At 41.4% G+C, this 17835-nt stretch overlaps 1 protein-coding gene across 1 annotated transcript in view; it reads left to right on the plus strand.

Annotated features, from left to right (window-relative positions):
- LOC120035736 overlaps positions 1-17835 on the plus strand; it is a 106010-nt gene that overhangs the window by 26124 nt on the left and 62051 nt on the right. The gene's annotated exons all lie outside the window — the stretch shown is intronic.

Raw genomic sequence — 17835 nt, forward strand, 5'->3', positions numbered from 1 at the left:
GGGATCTGATTCTATGTGAAAATGTGGTTACTAGGGGGATGATAATTGTCTGTTGATTGAGTATTGATGACAAAGGAGAAGAGACAGAGGAAGTGTTGCGGTTTAGTGATTGGTGCAGATCACTTTCCATAGGGGAGTCAGGATTAGGGTGAAGGAGGGAGGTAGGGATTAAGTTAGGATGAGAACCCTGATTAGGGTAATGGAAAACATTAAGGTTAGGAGTAGGGTTTGGGGAGAGGTTAAGGTTAGGCATGGGGTTTGGGGAGAGGTTAAGGTTAGGCGTGGGGTTAGGGGAGAGGTTAAGGTTAGGCGTGGGGTTAGGGGAGAGGTTAAGGTTAGGAATAGGGTTTGGGGAGAGGTTAAGGTTAGGCGTGGGGTTTGGGGAGAGGTTAAGGTTAGGCGTGGGGTTAGGGGAGAGGTTAAGGTTAGGCGTGGGGTTAGGGGAGAGGTTAAGGTTAGGCGTGGGGTTAGGGGAGAGGTTAAGGTTAGGCATGGGGTTTGGGGAGAGGTTAAGGTTAGGCGTGGGGTTTGGGGAGAGGTTAAGGTTAGGCGTGGGGTTTGGGGAGAGGTTAAGGTTAGGCGTGGGGTTTGGGGAGAGGTTAAGGTTAGGCGTGGGGTTTGGGGAGAGGTTAAGGTTAGGCATGGGGTTTGGGGAGAGGTTAAGGTTAGGCGTGGGGTTTGGGGAGAGGTTAAGGTTAGGCGTGGGGTTTGGGGAGAGGTTAAGGTTAGGCTTGGGGTTTGGGGAGAGGTTAAGGTTAGGCTTGGGGTTTGGGGAGAGGTTAAGGTTGGGCGTGGGGTTTGGGGAGAGGTTAAGGTTAGGCGTGGGGTTTGGGGAGAGGTTAAGGTTAGGCGTGGGGTTTGGGGAGAGGTTAAGGTTAGGCGTGGGGTTTGGGGAGAGGTTAAGGTTAGGCATGGGGTTTGGGGAGAGGTTAAGGTTAGGCTTGGGGTTTGGGGAGAGGTTAAGGTTAGGGTTAGGGGAGAGGTTAAGGTTAGGCGTGGGGTTTGGGGAGAGGTTAAGGTTAGCCGTGGGGTTTGGGGAGAGGTTAAGGTTAGGCGTGGGGTTTGGGGAGAGGTTAAGGTTAGGCGTGGGGTTTGGGGAGAGGTTAAGGTTAGGCGTGGGGTTAGGGGAGAGGTTAAGGTTAGGAGTAGGATTGAGGTTAAGGTTAAGAGAGGTGGGTGATTTGATGTGGTCTATGAGTGTTGGATGAATGGGAGGGAGGGCGGCCAATGTGTTGTTTTTAATGGTTCTTAAAAATCGTTTTGAATATCCTCTTCTTCTAAGTGCATTGAATAGTGTATTTATTGCATAATCCAGGTCTTGCTTGCAAGATGATATCCTGTAGAACCGTATGATTTGTGATTTTATTATTCCTTTAAATGTATGTTTAGGATGGTAACTGTGTTTATGAAGTAAATCATGTGTGTCTGTTGGTTTGAAGTAGACTGTAGTGTGTAGTGTTTTCTGTGATTGATTGTTATTACTGAAAAAAACTGTTGTGTCTAAGAAGTTGACTTCCTGCGGAAGAATTGTGTATTTAACCTTAATGGATGAATGATGACTGTTGAGAATGTTTATGAAATCTGTGAATAATTGGATGTCGTGGGGCCAGGCTCCTATTATGTCGTCTAAAAAGCGGTAATAAAAAGTGGGTTGATATGGACACTTGGCCAGTGCCTCTCTCTCCCATTCAGCCATGTATATATTGGCGTAAGCAGGTGCACATTTTTTGCCCATGGCTGTTCCCTCCACCTGCAGGTAATAGTGATCGTTGAATAAAAAGTCATTGCTAGTCAGGCTGATTTCTAATAATTGTAATATTTCTGTGTCCGGTCTAGTGTTGTCTGGGTATCTCTTAAAGATATTTCTAATTGCTTGTATTCCTGTTGCTGTATTTATATTAGTGTATAAGCTATCAATATCTATCGTGAATATGTGTGTGTGGGAGGGAACAGCTATGGGTCCAATCCTCTCCATAAAGTGGTAAGTGTCCCTGAGAAAGCTGGGGTGCCTGGTGGAGAGAGGGTTAATGTGATGATCTATATATTGTGAAATGTTATAGGATTCACTGTTGCAGTCTGATACAATCGGTCTGCCAGGGGGAACTTCAAAGGGAATTGTCCATGTCCCCGGTTCCTTGTGTACTTTTAACAGTAAATAGAATAGTCTAGGTCGTGGGGTGTCTGTACCGTAGAGAAAGTCCCGTTGTTTTGCTGTAATGTAGTGTTGGTCATAGAGTCTTTTTATTATTGTCCTTAACTGTGTCTGTGTCTGTGGTTGTATACTGTTTTCTATTCGTTTATAATGTTTGGTGTTTGATAACTGTCTGTTGGCTTCATACATGTATTAATGTTTATCCAATATGACTATTTTTGAACCTTTATCTGCTGGTTTGATGATTATGTGTGGGTTATTTTTGAGTTGTTGTATTGCCTGTCTTTCTACGTGTGTGAGGTTATCCTCCCTATCAGTGTGCATCTGATGGTTGTGAAGTGTGTTCTTGTCTATTCTGATTAGTCTCCTGATTCTACCATCTATCTGGGAGGTTTTAGGTTCCCAGGTAGATGGTAAAGTAAATGGTTGGTGGTTGTCGTCTGTGTTGTAGTCATAGTAGTCCAACAGTTTAAGTCTTCTGTGATATTTGTGGGTGTCCCTTTGAAGTTCCTCCCAATCAAATTTGTTTGGGCGAGGGATGAATGTTAACCCTCTCTCCAGGAGCTTTACCTGTGCTGCTGTGGGTATGAAGGATTTGGAAAGATTCATGATATTAGTTGTTGACTGGTCCACTGCTCCCCTAATTGGAGGATCTGCACTGGTTATTAGGGAAGGAAAGAGATTAAGAGAAAGATTATTTCTATCCAGACTGTGGCTTGTGGTTAATGTAAATTTAACTGTCTGCACCAGTGTTGAAAGATGAGGTCTGCTGTGGTGGATGTCCAGTGTATGAGATCTGTTGTTGTGTGAAATGTGTCTTGTGGAATCTCTAATAGGGTTGGGAAGTTAGTGGTAATGTAAGCGTCGATGAGCTTAAGATTTCTCTTCTGTTGTGGACTAAGAAGAGGTGAATGGCTGATGACCGGAATGTATATTGTTGCATTTGGAAATGTTTTCTTTGCCTCCTTGTGCATACCTGACAACTGTTTCAGTGATGTCTGGAATGGGTCGTGGTCCTTGTTGTTCAGGCCCACCGAGATAACAACAGTCGCTGTGTCTGTATGTATGGGGGTTTTCTCCAGTATCCTTGTGAAATGATAGAATGTTGCCCCTGGGTAACTGTCTACCTGGAGGTTATTGAATGGTGGGATCCGGTTGAGGTTTGAGTCTCCTATGATGAGTGTTGGTGTGTGTCCCTCAATGTTCCAATCTGTCAGCTTGTGGTTCGGCCTAGCCTTGTGATAGAATGGTTTTTGGGAAGGATGTGTGGATTTAGGCTGTGGTTGGGGTTGAAGATGGGGTTGTGGTGGGGATGATGGTGGGTATTTTCAGGGGCCCTGGACAGGCAGAGGCACAGCAATATTTGTTTTTTGTGGGGGTTCGGATTTGGGAGCTTTGGGGTGTTGCCCATTGTCTTGCCCTTTAGTCATCGTCATATGCCCCTTGAGTTGCCCTGTCCTTGTCTGTACCCCTTTCCTGGCGCCTCCTGTGGGTGAAAGAGGAGCAGATGAAATTATGTCTCTTAGTAATATTGCTACATTACCCTGTGCTCTTTTGCAGTTAGTGTTTTGTTTAGTGGGTGTAGCTGTAGGTGTACAAGTTTCTGGTTGACTGTTGACTGTGTGGTGAACCTGGGCTATGATGGGAGTGGCTGCTTTGGGAGTAGGGGGACCCATTGGACTTTTCCATTTCTCCTTTCCAGTTGTAGGGGTTGCTATTCTTGCCTCTCCTTTTTGATTTGAAAGGGAAGAATCAGTGAAAGTGGATGTTGAGGGTAGGAAGTGAAGATGTGTTTTGGAAAGAGTCTGTATGCGAAGGTTATAGGTTTCACTCAGGGTCGGTTGTTTTCCCAGTGATAGTGTCCGTAGGTATGATGGTGGTCTTTTTGACAGGGGGCGAGGTTTTGATAAAGGTGGAAATTCCTCTGCTGAGGAGAGAGGTGGCACTGGGTTTGGAATTGAATTGAGTATCGTTGGTGGGGAAATTTGTAGTGGGGTGTGTTCTATTGCTGGAAGTGTATGTGGTTGGTCTCGTATTGTGTTGGTCTGTATAGTTGTTTGTTGGGGAGAGGAAGAGGCCTGAGGGAGTTTCAAGGTGGTTTCGACTCTAATGATGGTGGTGGGTGTCAATTTATGTTTGTATCTCTTATGTGCCCAGCCTATTGCGATTGTCAGTGCCAAAGTGTTGGGTGTGTTTATTTGTTGTGTAATGGTGTAGGTGATTGATTGGTAATGTGTCTGTAGTATGTTCATGTTGTTTTGCATCCACTGGTGTGTGTTCTCTGATAATTTTGTTGTGGTGTAGTCTGTGGGTGAAGATGGTTTAATGAAGTTGGTGACACGATGCACCTGTCTCATCATACCAGCAGGGAATGCATGGTTTTTAAGTGCCTTCTCCACCACCTCCATGTGGTGGGTTGCCTGTATTAATTTAAAGTACAGTTTTGCAGTCTGCCTTGTCTCTTCATCTGGGGGCTCGTATAGGCCAGGCTGTCTGTATGCGTAAGGTTGGGTTTGGGGTTGTGCTATCCTATCATGTGACTTGGTCTTCAAATTCATTAATGCCTGCATTGTTACCAAAACCTGATGCTAAAATACCTAAATACTACGCTTCCTAGTTAGTATAATACAACCAGGTTGTTCTCAGTCGAGGAGGACCGGACAGTGTAAATAAAAAAAGCAGGGCAATACTACATTTAGAATAAAAGATGTGAAGGCCTGAACAGCACGATACTTTTTGTGCTGCTCAGGACCAGTCCTTACCCTCTTGATATTTTGTCGGTTAAGGGTTAGGGGTTAGGGGTTAGGGTTAGGGGTTAGGGTTAGGGGTTAGGGTTAGGGGTTAGGGGTTAGGGGTTAGGGTTAGGGGTTAAGGGTTAGGGGTCTAGTTTTGAGTCGGTTGATCCACTTCCATCTCTGACACGTGGAAACCGGAGGGGGGAAGGGAGGGGGTGCACTCCACATCATATGCGCGCGGGCCGGAGGGGTCCGGGCGCGGCCGGCCAAAGTCGTAGGCCCCATGGTGCCCACTTGTAGATTAACCCATCACTTGGGTTAAAGAGTCGTCTGTCCGTAGGGTAGGGGTTAGGGTTAGGTATAGTTAGTAAAATGGTTAAGGTTAGGGTTGAGGTTAGGGTAAGTTATAGTTTTTAGAGTGGTTAAGGTTAGGGTAGGGGTTAGGGTTAGGGTTAAGGTTGGGGTTAAGGTTAGGTATGGTTTTTTAGAATGGTTAAGGTTAGGGTTAGGGTTTAGGGTAAGGTATAGTTTTTAGAATGATTAAGTTTAGGTAGGTCTGTCGACTCGATTTAGGATCAGGCAAAATCCCTTGAGTTGCGCCCCTTATGCAGGTTTGGTCCTCGGTTGGTTGCCATGTGTTCATATCGAGTGGTGTGGTCAAAATGTCTAGGTCCGCTTTGTCAACGGATGTGGAAAGCATAGTGCAACCTAGGAGTTTACTCCCCCTCGGATCCTTCTCTCTTAGCTCCGTGTTGTCTATGTATTTACTTCCGTGTTCGTCAGTTTAGGTCCTGGATGTTTTCAATCATGTGTGTAATTCAGGGGTTATTCCCTTCCAGGATCCTAACTCTGAATCAACCCATGTATAGTCCAATCCAGCTGGTCCATATGGGTATACTCAGCGTAGGATCAAACCGTCGAGTTGCGTACCTTGTGCAGGTCCGGACCTCAGTTGGTTGCCATGTGTCCCTGTCGAGTGGTAAGTAATTGAACTCCCATAGGTTTGGGCAGATAAGAACCCAGAAGGCAAGCCCTCTTCACGGCTGTCAAACACCCACCTTAGGAGTTCCGTCCTACGTTTCGGAAAGTCTATCGGGGTTTTTTTGGATCAGGCAAACAACCTCTGGCCTTTGTGTTGTACGTCTGCCAGGAGTTACAGTTGATTACCGTGTTCCATCCCTACCATCTCAGTCCAAGGTAATTCAGTGGTTCGGGTGATAGTGACCAGTGGAATAACTCCCTTCCAGGATCGTAGCGTTTCCAGAGGTATATCCTCCCTAGACAGTGAATTGGATCGTAGTCCAGGTAAAAAAGTGTGGATCGGTTGTCCAGGCTTAGTGCGGCGGGGTAAGGGGTCCCCCAGTGAAAATTAGTGGGATCCAATTCTCCGCCAGACATAATCTGGGCACCCCAGGGGTTACACGGCCAAGGCGATACTCCAGGCGCAGCGCCCGACCCGAAAGCCCCACTTTTAGCTGCCCCAACCCGCTAGGATGAAACACGCGCTACTGGACATACTGCCAATCCAATTCTAAACTGGGGTAGATAGTCGTCCAGCGCGGTACGTGAGTCTCCTGTTTGTGTGGGGTTGGGAGGGTTGTGACGATAGGTCTGCCAACAGGACCCTGAGGGGTTCCGAGGAGTCCGGTCTATACCATTTCCTCCTGTCTTCTTTCTTGGTGTATGGCCGGGCCTAATTGCTTAGGGTGTACTCGCCGCGGATGAGTCGCCAAGGTCGGGGTCCCCAGAGTAGTTGGAGAAAAAAGGTTCTCGTCCGTTGGGGGTGTTGGTGGGTATCTAAAAAGGTTTTTAGAAGGATGGTGGGTTGGTGAGGGTATTTTATGAAAAAAGGTGAATTTAATTGTTTCTTATTCCTCAAGGGTCCATGGTCATGGTAACCCCAAGAGAAGAGAATTAAATATTTTGTTAAATATATTAGTTCCCTAGTGATTATTGGTACAGGATCATGGGATCATTTAGGATAAATATAAAGTACATTTTTAAGAGTCCGTGGTCACAGTAACTCTGAAATGCTATTAAAGATCTATTTTATCGGTCCTAATGGTCACCTATGTATTTTTAGGGTAACCTAATGGTAAAAAGGCCCTGTGGTGCGATGGCTGAGCGTTAGTGTCTGTCTGTCCGTAGGGTAGGGACCGAGGGTGGGGTGGGGGTACACATGCAAACACACATAAACATAAGAGGGGATATGGCTATACACATATTTTTTACATATACAGAAGCATACACATATATCCCCACAAGTGGTGAGGGTTAACATATAAAGTCACACTCCACTTCATCCTATGTGTGCATGTGTATGAGAGCTGTGTAAAACTCCAATTAAGGAAAGAAAAATATACAAATAAAACAGTAGCCAAAAGGAGACCCCTCCGACGTCTGTGTGGAACCTGCCTTCCTTACAGCAACACTACAGATCTAGAGGAGTCCCAGCCATGACGCGTTTCTGCCTTACTCGGCTTCACCAGGTAGCAGGGAGGAGAATATATAAAAATAAAATTGAAATAAAAGGTGCAAAAAGTAGTAAAAATGTATGTATATATATCTACATATACAGTACACTATGTAATGTACTTGCCTGGATTGTAGTCCTGGTTGGGTGTGTGGAGTAGAATGCAGCCTGTCTGGTGGTCTCCCTTGTTAGTAAAACGTTTATAGGAGACAGGAGATCAAGTAGAGACATAGGACGAGGTGGATTATTATATAATAAGGCCTTTTATTAATATGTAAAAATATCTTAGTAAATCGTACAGTACGGCTCCTTTCTGTCTGACTCGTATGGAATCGTCGGAAAAAGAGAGAGCCTCTAATCAGTACATACAGATTATATAGGCAATAAGCAAAGTAGGTTGATCTTGTCGCCTGGCCTTCCGATTGGTCGATCTGGGTCGTAGGTAGTCCTGTTCGGCCTGATGTCGACGTTTCCATTGGCCCTTCCCACAGTTCATTGTCTTAAAGTCTCATCCTTGAACAGAATGCATGTGCATCTGTTTTAACAGGGGCCTATACATGGGGGAGGGTTGGGTGTGTGGATCTGTGGTTACTTATTAGGGTACAAAGTGTGGGGGATGGGTGCATGTTGTGCCAAGTATAGCTTATGTTGAGAAGTGGTTAAAACAAGTTACTAGTATCTAATACAATTTCTTACACCCTGTAAAGTTGTGAGGAGTGATGACTCTCTGGTATATATATGTGTGTGTAGCCCAGGTGGCTTAGGTTATTTTAATTGGTCTGCACTGTTACTAGGTAAGATAGCCAGTAACGGGTTACAGTGTGGAGGGTTCAGATAGAGGTGAGAGCGGAATAGGGATGCAGTAAAGTGGATGGGCAATTAGAGTAGAGGTCAAGCACACCTAACAACAATACAATGGAGACCCAATATAATAAAAGTACAACCTTGTAGTGACACAAGGTTTTCAACATGTTATATGGTATGAATGAAGAATGGAGTGTGACAAAGCAGGGATCACAATACATTGTGAGGGACAGACACAAAATAGGGATCATAGTACATTATAAGAGACAGACAAGGTTAACAGCATAAGGTCAGATACAGATACATATACCCATACACACACACACACACACACACACACAGAGGGGTTAGGGCTAGGATAGCAGATAAGGTTAGGGGCTGAGGTTAAGGTTAGGATTAGTGTTAGGAATGGTTAGGGTAGACGGGTTAGGTGAGGGGTTGGGTAGGTCTTGTAAGGTCCAATTTTTAACGGATGTAAAAAGCATTATATAATTTTTTATTTAATTATTCAATTATTCAATTATTTATTTATTATTATTTATTTATTATTTATTTCTTTATTTTTCATTTAGAGACCTGGTAAAGCTATTTTAGGTTGTATAAAATATAATAATTATTTTTGACCTGTTCACCATAAAACCATTCCTTAGAGATGTATACTGGGCGAAGAATCAACACCCCTAGAAAAGGCCCGATTTCAGATGATCCCAGGTAATTTCAGGGATGAAAATTTCCTTGGCTTGCTGCGTCCAGATCCCTCGGCGGGCAATGCAGCGGTGACTCGCCAGTGTTTGGTTTCTAGTTTTGAGTCGGTTGATCCACTTCCATCTCTGACACGTGGAAACCGGAGGGGGGAAGGGAGGGGTGCACTCCACATCATATGCGCGCGGGCCGGAGGGGTCCGGGCGCGGCCGGCCAAAGTCGTAGGCCCCATGGTGCCCACTTGTAGGTTAACCCATTACTTGGGTTAAAGAGTCGTCTGTCCGTAGGGTAAGGGTTTGGGTTAGGTATAGTTGGTAAAATGGTTAATGTTAGGGTAGAGGTTAGGGTAAGGTATAGTTTTAAGAATGGTTAAGTTTAGGTAGGTCTGTCGACTCGATTTAGGATCAGGCAAAATCCCTTGAGTTGCGCCCCTTATGCAGGTTTGGTCCTCGGTTGGGTTAGGGTTAGGGTTAGGTTTACTAGTTTTGAGTCGGTTGATCCACTTCCGTCTCTGACACGTGGAAGCCGAAGGGGGGGAAAGGGAATGGTTGCACTCCACATCATATACGCGCTGGCCAGGGGGGTCCGGGCGCACCCGGCCAAAGTTGTAGACCCCATGGTTGCCCACTTGTAGATTAGGGTTAGGGATAGGGTTAGGGTCAAAGAAAAACAGACGAATCTGATATGCACTGGTACAGGCAACCCCTTTAGGATAGATGGTTTAGACTATTGTATAAAATACTTTAATGACTTAAAAAATATATAAAAACATATTTTAAAAAAAGGACCAGAACCAGGATTTAAAATTATAAATCATAAGTAAGGTTTAGGTTAAGAGCCAGGGATTCCAAACTAAAAAATAGAGACCAAGGGCTCAGCTCAAGCCTGTGGTCTAAGGGTTAAGGTTAGGCATGAGGGTCTAGATTAGGGTTGGAAATTAAGGTTAGGATTTGGGAAGTGGGGGTTAAGGTTAGATTTCATGTTGGGTTACGGTTAGGTTTAGAATATAGGTCAGGATTAAATTAGGGTCAGGTATGGGGGTGCAAAGGTTAAGGTTAGGCATGAAGATCTTGGGGTTAGGGTTAGGGGTTTAGGGTCTGTAAGGAGAACCACCCAATGAACAAACCAAATAAATTAATAAATAAAAGAGACAATCATAAGTGTTAACAAACAATGGCTATTTAACCATGTACACTGCAAGATAAAAGTGCTTCAAACTCAAGAGTGCTCTAAAAGTCTCCAAACAATAGATAAATTCAAATCACGCCACACAAAAAAGTCAAAGAATATAAAAATAAGTGCCATCATATTTATAATAACTCTTTAAAAAGTATAAAAATAAGTCCATAAATAATTGAATAAATAAACATTTATAATGGGCGGCTCTCCCGCCATCCCCCACTACCTCCCCCACCCAATCATCCATGTCACTGCGCTGGAGAGGCCCCCTCACATCAGGTAAGTAAGCCAAGATAAATTTAATATTTTTCATTCAGGCCCTTAGGATCTATCGTATTGAGGCGCGCAATCCAAATTCTTTCCATCCCCTGTCGTTGTGTCCTGGACCAGCTCCCATTTGTTTCCAGACCAAAAATACTCAAACCCTCCACTGCATGTAGGCCAAAATGCAAGTACAGTACAGTACTCTTATTACCTTTAGCCATATGGTATAGATGTTGTTTTAGTCTAGCATGCAGTGTATTCTTTGTTTCTCCAATATAAATCTTTTGGCAAAATTTACACTTGATCCCGTAGATCAAGTTTACAGTGGGCAAATCGATCCTCTGTCTTATGAGGAACCCCTGTCCGGAGAAAGCATTAACAATATATTTGGGTCTCCCCAAATATTTATCAAATTTATTAGGTGCCTCTTTCGTCTGGAAGGCAGAGTGGACTAACCTATCTCCGAGGTTTTTATTTCTTCTGTCGGCTGAGATTACTTCACAGTCTACCAGCCCTTCCACAGCTTGTTGAGCTTCCCTGAAGTTAGACCTCAAGGTCCTATTAAATCCACCCATGTTCCCAGAGTATGTTGTAACAAAAGGTATCAAATGATTTGTTTCTGCTATTTTATTGTATCCCCCTTCCCTGCCAAATAATTCTCCTACCTCTGCCTTTATCCCCCTAAGGAAACGTTTGGAATATCCCCATGGCCCCAAGGCTCTAAAAAGAATGGTTATGGCCTCCTCCACGTGCTCACCCAATGTACAGATTCTATGGAAAAGGATCAGCTGAGATTTAATAATCCCTCTGAAAGTATGTTTTGGATGATAACTTGTTTTATGTAGCAAGGCATGCCTATCGGTCTCTTTAAAGAAGACTTTAGTGGCCAATGATTTAGTTAGACCATCTGAGCATACAAAGAAGACCTGAGTGTCCAAAAATTCTAGTTTTTCCCTTTGTATATTGTGAGAAGTTGTAATGGCAGGATGATGTGTATTGAGGGTTTCTAAAAAACACTCAAAGTCCTGCATAGAACTCACCCAAATTCCAAAGATGTCATCCAAATACCTGAGATATAGCAAAGGAAGGGTCTTGCATTTAAGAAAAGCTGTCTCCTCCCAAAAACCCATATATAAGTTGGCAAAGGCTGGAGCAAATGTCTTACCCATGGTGGTGCCATGGATCTGAAGATAAAACGCATCATTAAAATTGAAGTCATTCCTCAAAAGACTCAATTCCAACAGATCTAAGATTTCCTTATCCGGGCGCTGAGGGTCAGGAAACCTATCAAAGGCTTGTTTTACTGCCCGCAGTCCCAAAGACAGTATTTGTTGGAGGCCAACAGACAATTGAATAACGTGAAAAATTAAGCTTTCCCCTTTCACATTCCCTTTCACCTCCGGGCCCAACAGATAAGTATATTGTTTGGAAGTGATAAGCTGTTTTTCAAGCGATTCCACCAATATCCTCTTGATCATATTTTGAGTCTCAGATTGAATAGAGTGGTCTAATAGGACATAATTTTCCACGTTACTCAATTGTCTGTTGGCCTCCAACAAATACTGTACTCTGTCCATGATTACAATCTGTGATCCTTTATCCGCAGGTTTAATGACTATACTCTGATTGGACCCCAACGATTTAATAGTGTCTAGCTCCAATTGCGTAATATTCCCCTTAGTGGCTGGCCCAGGTCGGAACCTCCTAAATGCATCCAGGTCTTTGGGACTGCGGGCAGTAAAACAAGCCTTTGATAGGTTTCCTGACCCTCAGCGCCCGGATAAGGAAATCTTAGATCTGTTGGAATTGAGTCTTTTGAGGAATGACTTCAATTTTAATGATGAGTTTTATCTTCAGATCCATGGCACCGCCATGGGTAAGAAATTTGCTCCAGCCTTTGCCAACTTATATATGGGTTTTTGGGAAGAGACAGCTTTTCTTAAATGCAAGACCCTTCCTTTGCTATATCTCAGGTATTTGGATGACATCTTTGGAATTTGGGTGAGTTCTATGCAGGACTTTGAGTGTTTTTTAGAAACCCTCAATACACATCATCCTGCCATTACAACTTCTCACAATATACAAAGGGAAAAACTAGAATTTTTGGACACTCAGGTCTTCTTTGTATGCTCAGATGGTCTAACTAAATCATTGGCCACTAAAGTCTTCTTTAAAGAGACCAATAGGCATGCCTTGCTACATAAAACAAGTTATCATCAAAACATACTTTCAGAGGGATTATTAAATCTCAGCTGATCCGGTTCCATAGAATCTGTACATTGGGTGAGCACGTGGAGGAGGCCATAACCATTCTTTTTAGAGCCTTGGGGCCACGGGGATATTCCAAACGTTTCCTTCGGGGGATAAAGGCAGAGGTAGGAGAATTATTTGGCAGGGAAGGGGGATACAATAAAATAGCAGAAACAAATAATTTGATACCTTTTGTTACAACATACTCTGGGAACATGGGTGGATTTAATAGGACCTTGAGGTCTAACTTCAGGGAAGCTCAACAAGCTGTGGAAGGGCTGGTAGACTGTGAAGTAATCTCAGCCGACAGAAGAAATAAAAACCTCGGAGTCTCTATTATATTATGACAGACCAGCTAGATCTACTGTCTCTATTATAATATGACAGACCAGCTAGATCTACTGTCTCTATTATAATATGACAGACCAGCTAGATCTACTGTCTCTATTATATTATAACAGACCAGCTAGATCTACTGTCTCTATTATATTATGACAGACCAGCTAGACCTACTGTCTCTATTATAATATGACAGACCAGCTAGATCTACTGTCTCTATTATAATTTGACAGACCAGCTAGAACTACTGTCTCTATTATATTATGACAGACCAGCTAGAACTACTGTCTCTATTATAATATGAAAGACCAGCTAGATCTACTGTCTCTATTATAATCTGACAGACCAGCTAGGCTATTATAATATGACAGACAAGTTAGATCTACTGTCTCTATTATAATATGACAGACCAGCTAGATCTACTGTCTCTATTATAACAGACCAGCTAGAACTACTGTCTCTATTATATTATGACAGACCAGCTAGAACTACTGTCTCTATTTTAATATGACAGACCAGCGAGATCTCCTTTCTCTATTATATTATAACAGACAAGCTAGATCTCCTTTCTCTATTATATTATGACAGACCAGCTAGATCTACTGTCTCTATTATATTATGACACACCAGCTAGAACTACTGTCTCTATTATAATATGACAGACCAGCTCGAACTACTGTCTCTATTATATTATAACAGACCAGCTAGATCTACTGTCTCCATTATAATATGACAGACCAGCTAGAACTACTGTCTCTATTATAATATGACAGACCAGCTGGAACTACTGTCTCTATTAGAATATGACAGACCAGCTAGATCTACTGTCTCTATTATAATATGACAGACCAGCTAGATCTACTGTCTCTATTATATTATGACAGACCAGCTGGAACTACAGTCTCTATTATAATATGACAAACCAGCTAGATCTACTATCTCTATTATAATTTGACAGACCAGCTAGATCTACTGTCTCTATTATAATATGACAGACCAGCTAGATCTACTGTCTCTATTATAATATGACAGACCAGCTAGATCTACTGTCTCTATTATAATATGACAGACCAGCTAGAACTACTGTCTCTATTATAATATGACAGACCAGCTAGATCTACTGTCTCTATTATAATTTGACAGACCAGCTAGATCTACTGTCTCTATTATAATATGACAGACCAGCTAGATCTACTGTCTCTATTATATTATGACAGACCAGCTAGATCTACTGTCTCTATTATATTATGACAGACCAGCTAGATCTACTGTCTCTATTATATTATGACAGACCATCTAGAACTACTGTCTCTATTATAATATGACAGACCAGCTAGATCTACTGTCTCTCTTATAATATGACAGACCAGCTAGATCTACTGTCTCTATTATATTATGACAGACCAGCTAGAACTACTGTCTCTATTATAATATGAAAGACCAGCTAGATCTACTGTCTCTATTATAATCTGACAGACCAGCTAGGCTATTATAATATGACAGACAAGTTAGATCTACTGTCTCTATTATAATATGACAGACCAGCTAGATCTACTGTCTCTATTATAACAGACCAGCTAGAACTACTGTCTCTATTATATTATGACAGACCAGCTAGAACTACTGTCTCTATTTTAATATGACAGACCAGCGAGATCTCCTTTCTCTATTATATTATAACAGACCAGCTAGATCTACTGTCTCTATTATAATATGACAGACCAGCTAGATCTACTGTCTCTATTATATTATGACACACCAGCTAGAACTACTGTCTCTATTATAATATGACAGACCAGCTCGAACTACTGTCTCTATTATAATATAACAGACCAGCTAGATCTACTGTCTCCATTATAATATGACAGACCAGCTAGAACTACTGTCTCTATTATAATATGACAGACCAGCTGGAACTACTGTCTCTATTAGAATATGACAGACCAGCTAGATCTACTGTCTCTATTATAATATGACAGACCAGCTAGATCTACTGTCTCTATTATATTATGACAGACCAGCTGGAACTACTGTCTCTATTATAATATGACAAACCAGCTAGATCTACTATCTCTATTATAATTTGACAGACCAGCTAGATCTACTGTCTCTATTATAATATGACAGACCAGCTAGATCTACTGTCTCTATTATAATATGACAGACCAGCTAGATCTACTGTCTCTATTATAATATGACAGACCAGCTAGAACTACTGTCTCTATTATAATATGACAGACCAGCTAGATCTACTGTCTCTATTATAATTTGACAGACCAGCTAGATCTACTGTCTCTATTATAATATGACAGACCAGCTAGATCTACTGTCTCTATTATATTATGACAGACCAGCTAGATCTACTGTCTCTATTATATTATGACAGACCAGCTAGATCTACTGTCTCTATTATATTATGACAGACCATCTAGAACTACTGTCTCTATTATAATATGACAGACCAGCTAGATCTACTGTCTCTATTATAATATGACAGACCAGCTAGATCTACTGTCTCTATTATATTATGACAGACCAGCTGGAACTACTGTCTCTATTATAATATGACAGACCAGCTAGATCTACTATCTCTATTATAATTTGACAGACCAGCTAGATCTACTGTCTCTATTATAATATGACAGACCAGCTAGATCTACTGTCTCTATTATAATATGAAAGACGAGCTAGATCTACTGTCTCTATTATGATATGACAGACCAGCTAGATCTACTGTCTCTATTATATTATGACAGACCAGCTGGATCTACTGTCTCTATTATAATATGACAGACCAGCTTGATCTACTGTCTCTATTATAATATGACAGACCAGCTTGATCTACTGTCTCTATTATAATTTGAAAGACGAGCTAGATCTACTGTCTCTATTATGATATGACAGACCAGCTAGATCTACTGTCTCTATTATATTATGACAGACCATATATATCTACTGTCTCTATTATATTATGACAGACCAGCTAGATCTACTGTCTCTATTATAATATGACAGACCAGCTAGAACTACTGTCACTATTATAATATGACAGACCAGCTAGATCTACTATCTCTATTTTATGTTATGACAGACCATCTAGAACTACTGTCTCTATTATAATATGACAGACCAGCTAGAACTACTGTCTCTATTATAATATGACAGACCAGCTCGATCTACTGTCTCTATTATAATATGACAGACCAGCTAGATCTACTGTCTCTATTCTATTATAACAGACCAGCTAGATCTACTGTCTCTATTATATTTTTTTTTTTTATGAAAGACCAGCTAGACTCTGTCCTCTATTATAATTATTACAGACCACTAGATCTAACTGTCTCTAGTATATTTGACAGACCAGCTAGATCGCTGTCTCTATTATAATTGACAGACCAGCTAGATCTACTGTCTCTATTATATATGACAGACCAGCTAGATCTACTGTCCTCTATTATAATATGACAGACCAGCTAGAATACTGTCTCTATTATAATATGACAGACCAGCTTAGATCTACTGTCTCTATTATAATATAGACAGACCAGCACTAGATCTACTGTCTCTATTATAATATGAACAGACCAGCTAGATCGACTGTCTCTATTAAATATGACAGACCAGCTAGATATACTGTCTCCTATTAATTTATGACAGACCAGCTGGAACTACTGTCTCCTATTATAAATGACAGACCAGCTAGATCTACTATCGCTATATATAATTTTACAGACCAGCTAGATCTACTTGTCTCTATTAAATATTGACAGACCACTATATCTACTGTATCTATTATAATATGACCTGCCCAGCTAGATCTACTGTCTCTATTATAATATGACAGACCAGCTAGATCTACTCACTCTATAGAATTTGAAACAAGCTAGATCTACTTGTTCTCTATTATAATATGACGGGGTGACCGCAGCTAGAACTACTGTCTCTATTATATTTATGACAGACCAGCTAGATCTACTGTCTCTATTATATTATGACAGACCAGCTAGATCTACTGTCTCTATTATATTATGAAACCATCTAGAACTACTGTCTATATTATATATGACAACGCAGCTAGATCTACTTCTCTATTGTATAATATGACAGACCAGCTAGATCTATTAACATTATCTCTTATTAATCACCTGTTCTATAATAGTAACATTTCTCTATATTCATCACCTGTTCTATAATAGTAACATTTATCTATATTCATCACCTGTTCTATAATAGTAACATTTCTCTATATTCATCACCGTTCTATAATAGTAACATTTCTCTATATTCATCACCTGTTCTTAATAGTAACATTTCTCTATATTCATCACCTGTTCTATAATAGTAACATTCTCTATATCCATCACCTGTTCTATAATAGTAACATTTCTCTATATTCATCACCTGTTCTATAATAGTAACATTCTTCTTTATTCATCACCTGTTCTATAATAGTAACATTTCTCATATTCATCACCTGTTCTATAATAGTAAAATTTCTCTATATTCATCACTGTTCTATAATAGTAACATTTCTCTATATTCATCACCTGTTCTATAATAGTAACATTTCTCTATTATCATCACCTGTTCTATAATAGTAACATTTCTCTTTATTCAACACCTGTTCTATAATAGAAACATTTCTCTATATATCACCTGTTCTATAATAGTAACATTATCTATAATTAACACCTGCCCTACTACTACCACCTACCTACCCTACACTAACCCTACACACTACCCTACCTACCCTACACTAACCCTACCTACCCACACTAACCCTACCTACTACACTAACCCTACCTACCTACACTACCCCTACACAACCCCTACACTACCCTACACTAACCCTACCACCCAACACTAACCCTACCTACCCTACACTAACCCTACCTACCCTAAACTACCCTACGCTAAGCCTACCACTAACCTCTTTA

Source organism: Salvelinus namaycush, unplaced genomic scaffold, assembly GCF_016432855.1.
Source record: "Salvelinus namaycush isolate Seneca unplaced genomic scaffold, SaNama_1.0 Scaffold110, whole genome shotgun sequence".
NCBI lineage: Eukaryota > Metazoa > Chordata > Actinopteri > Salmoniformes > Salmonidae > Salvelinus > Salvelinus namaycush.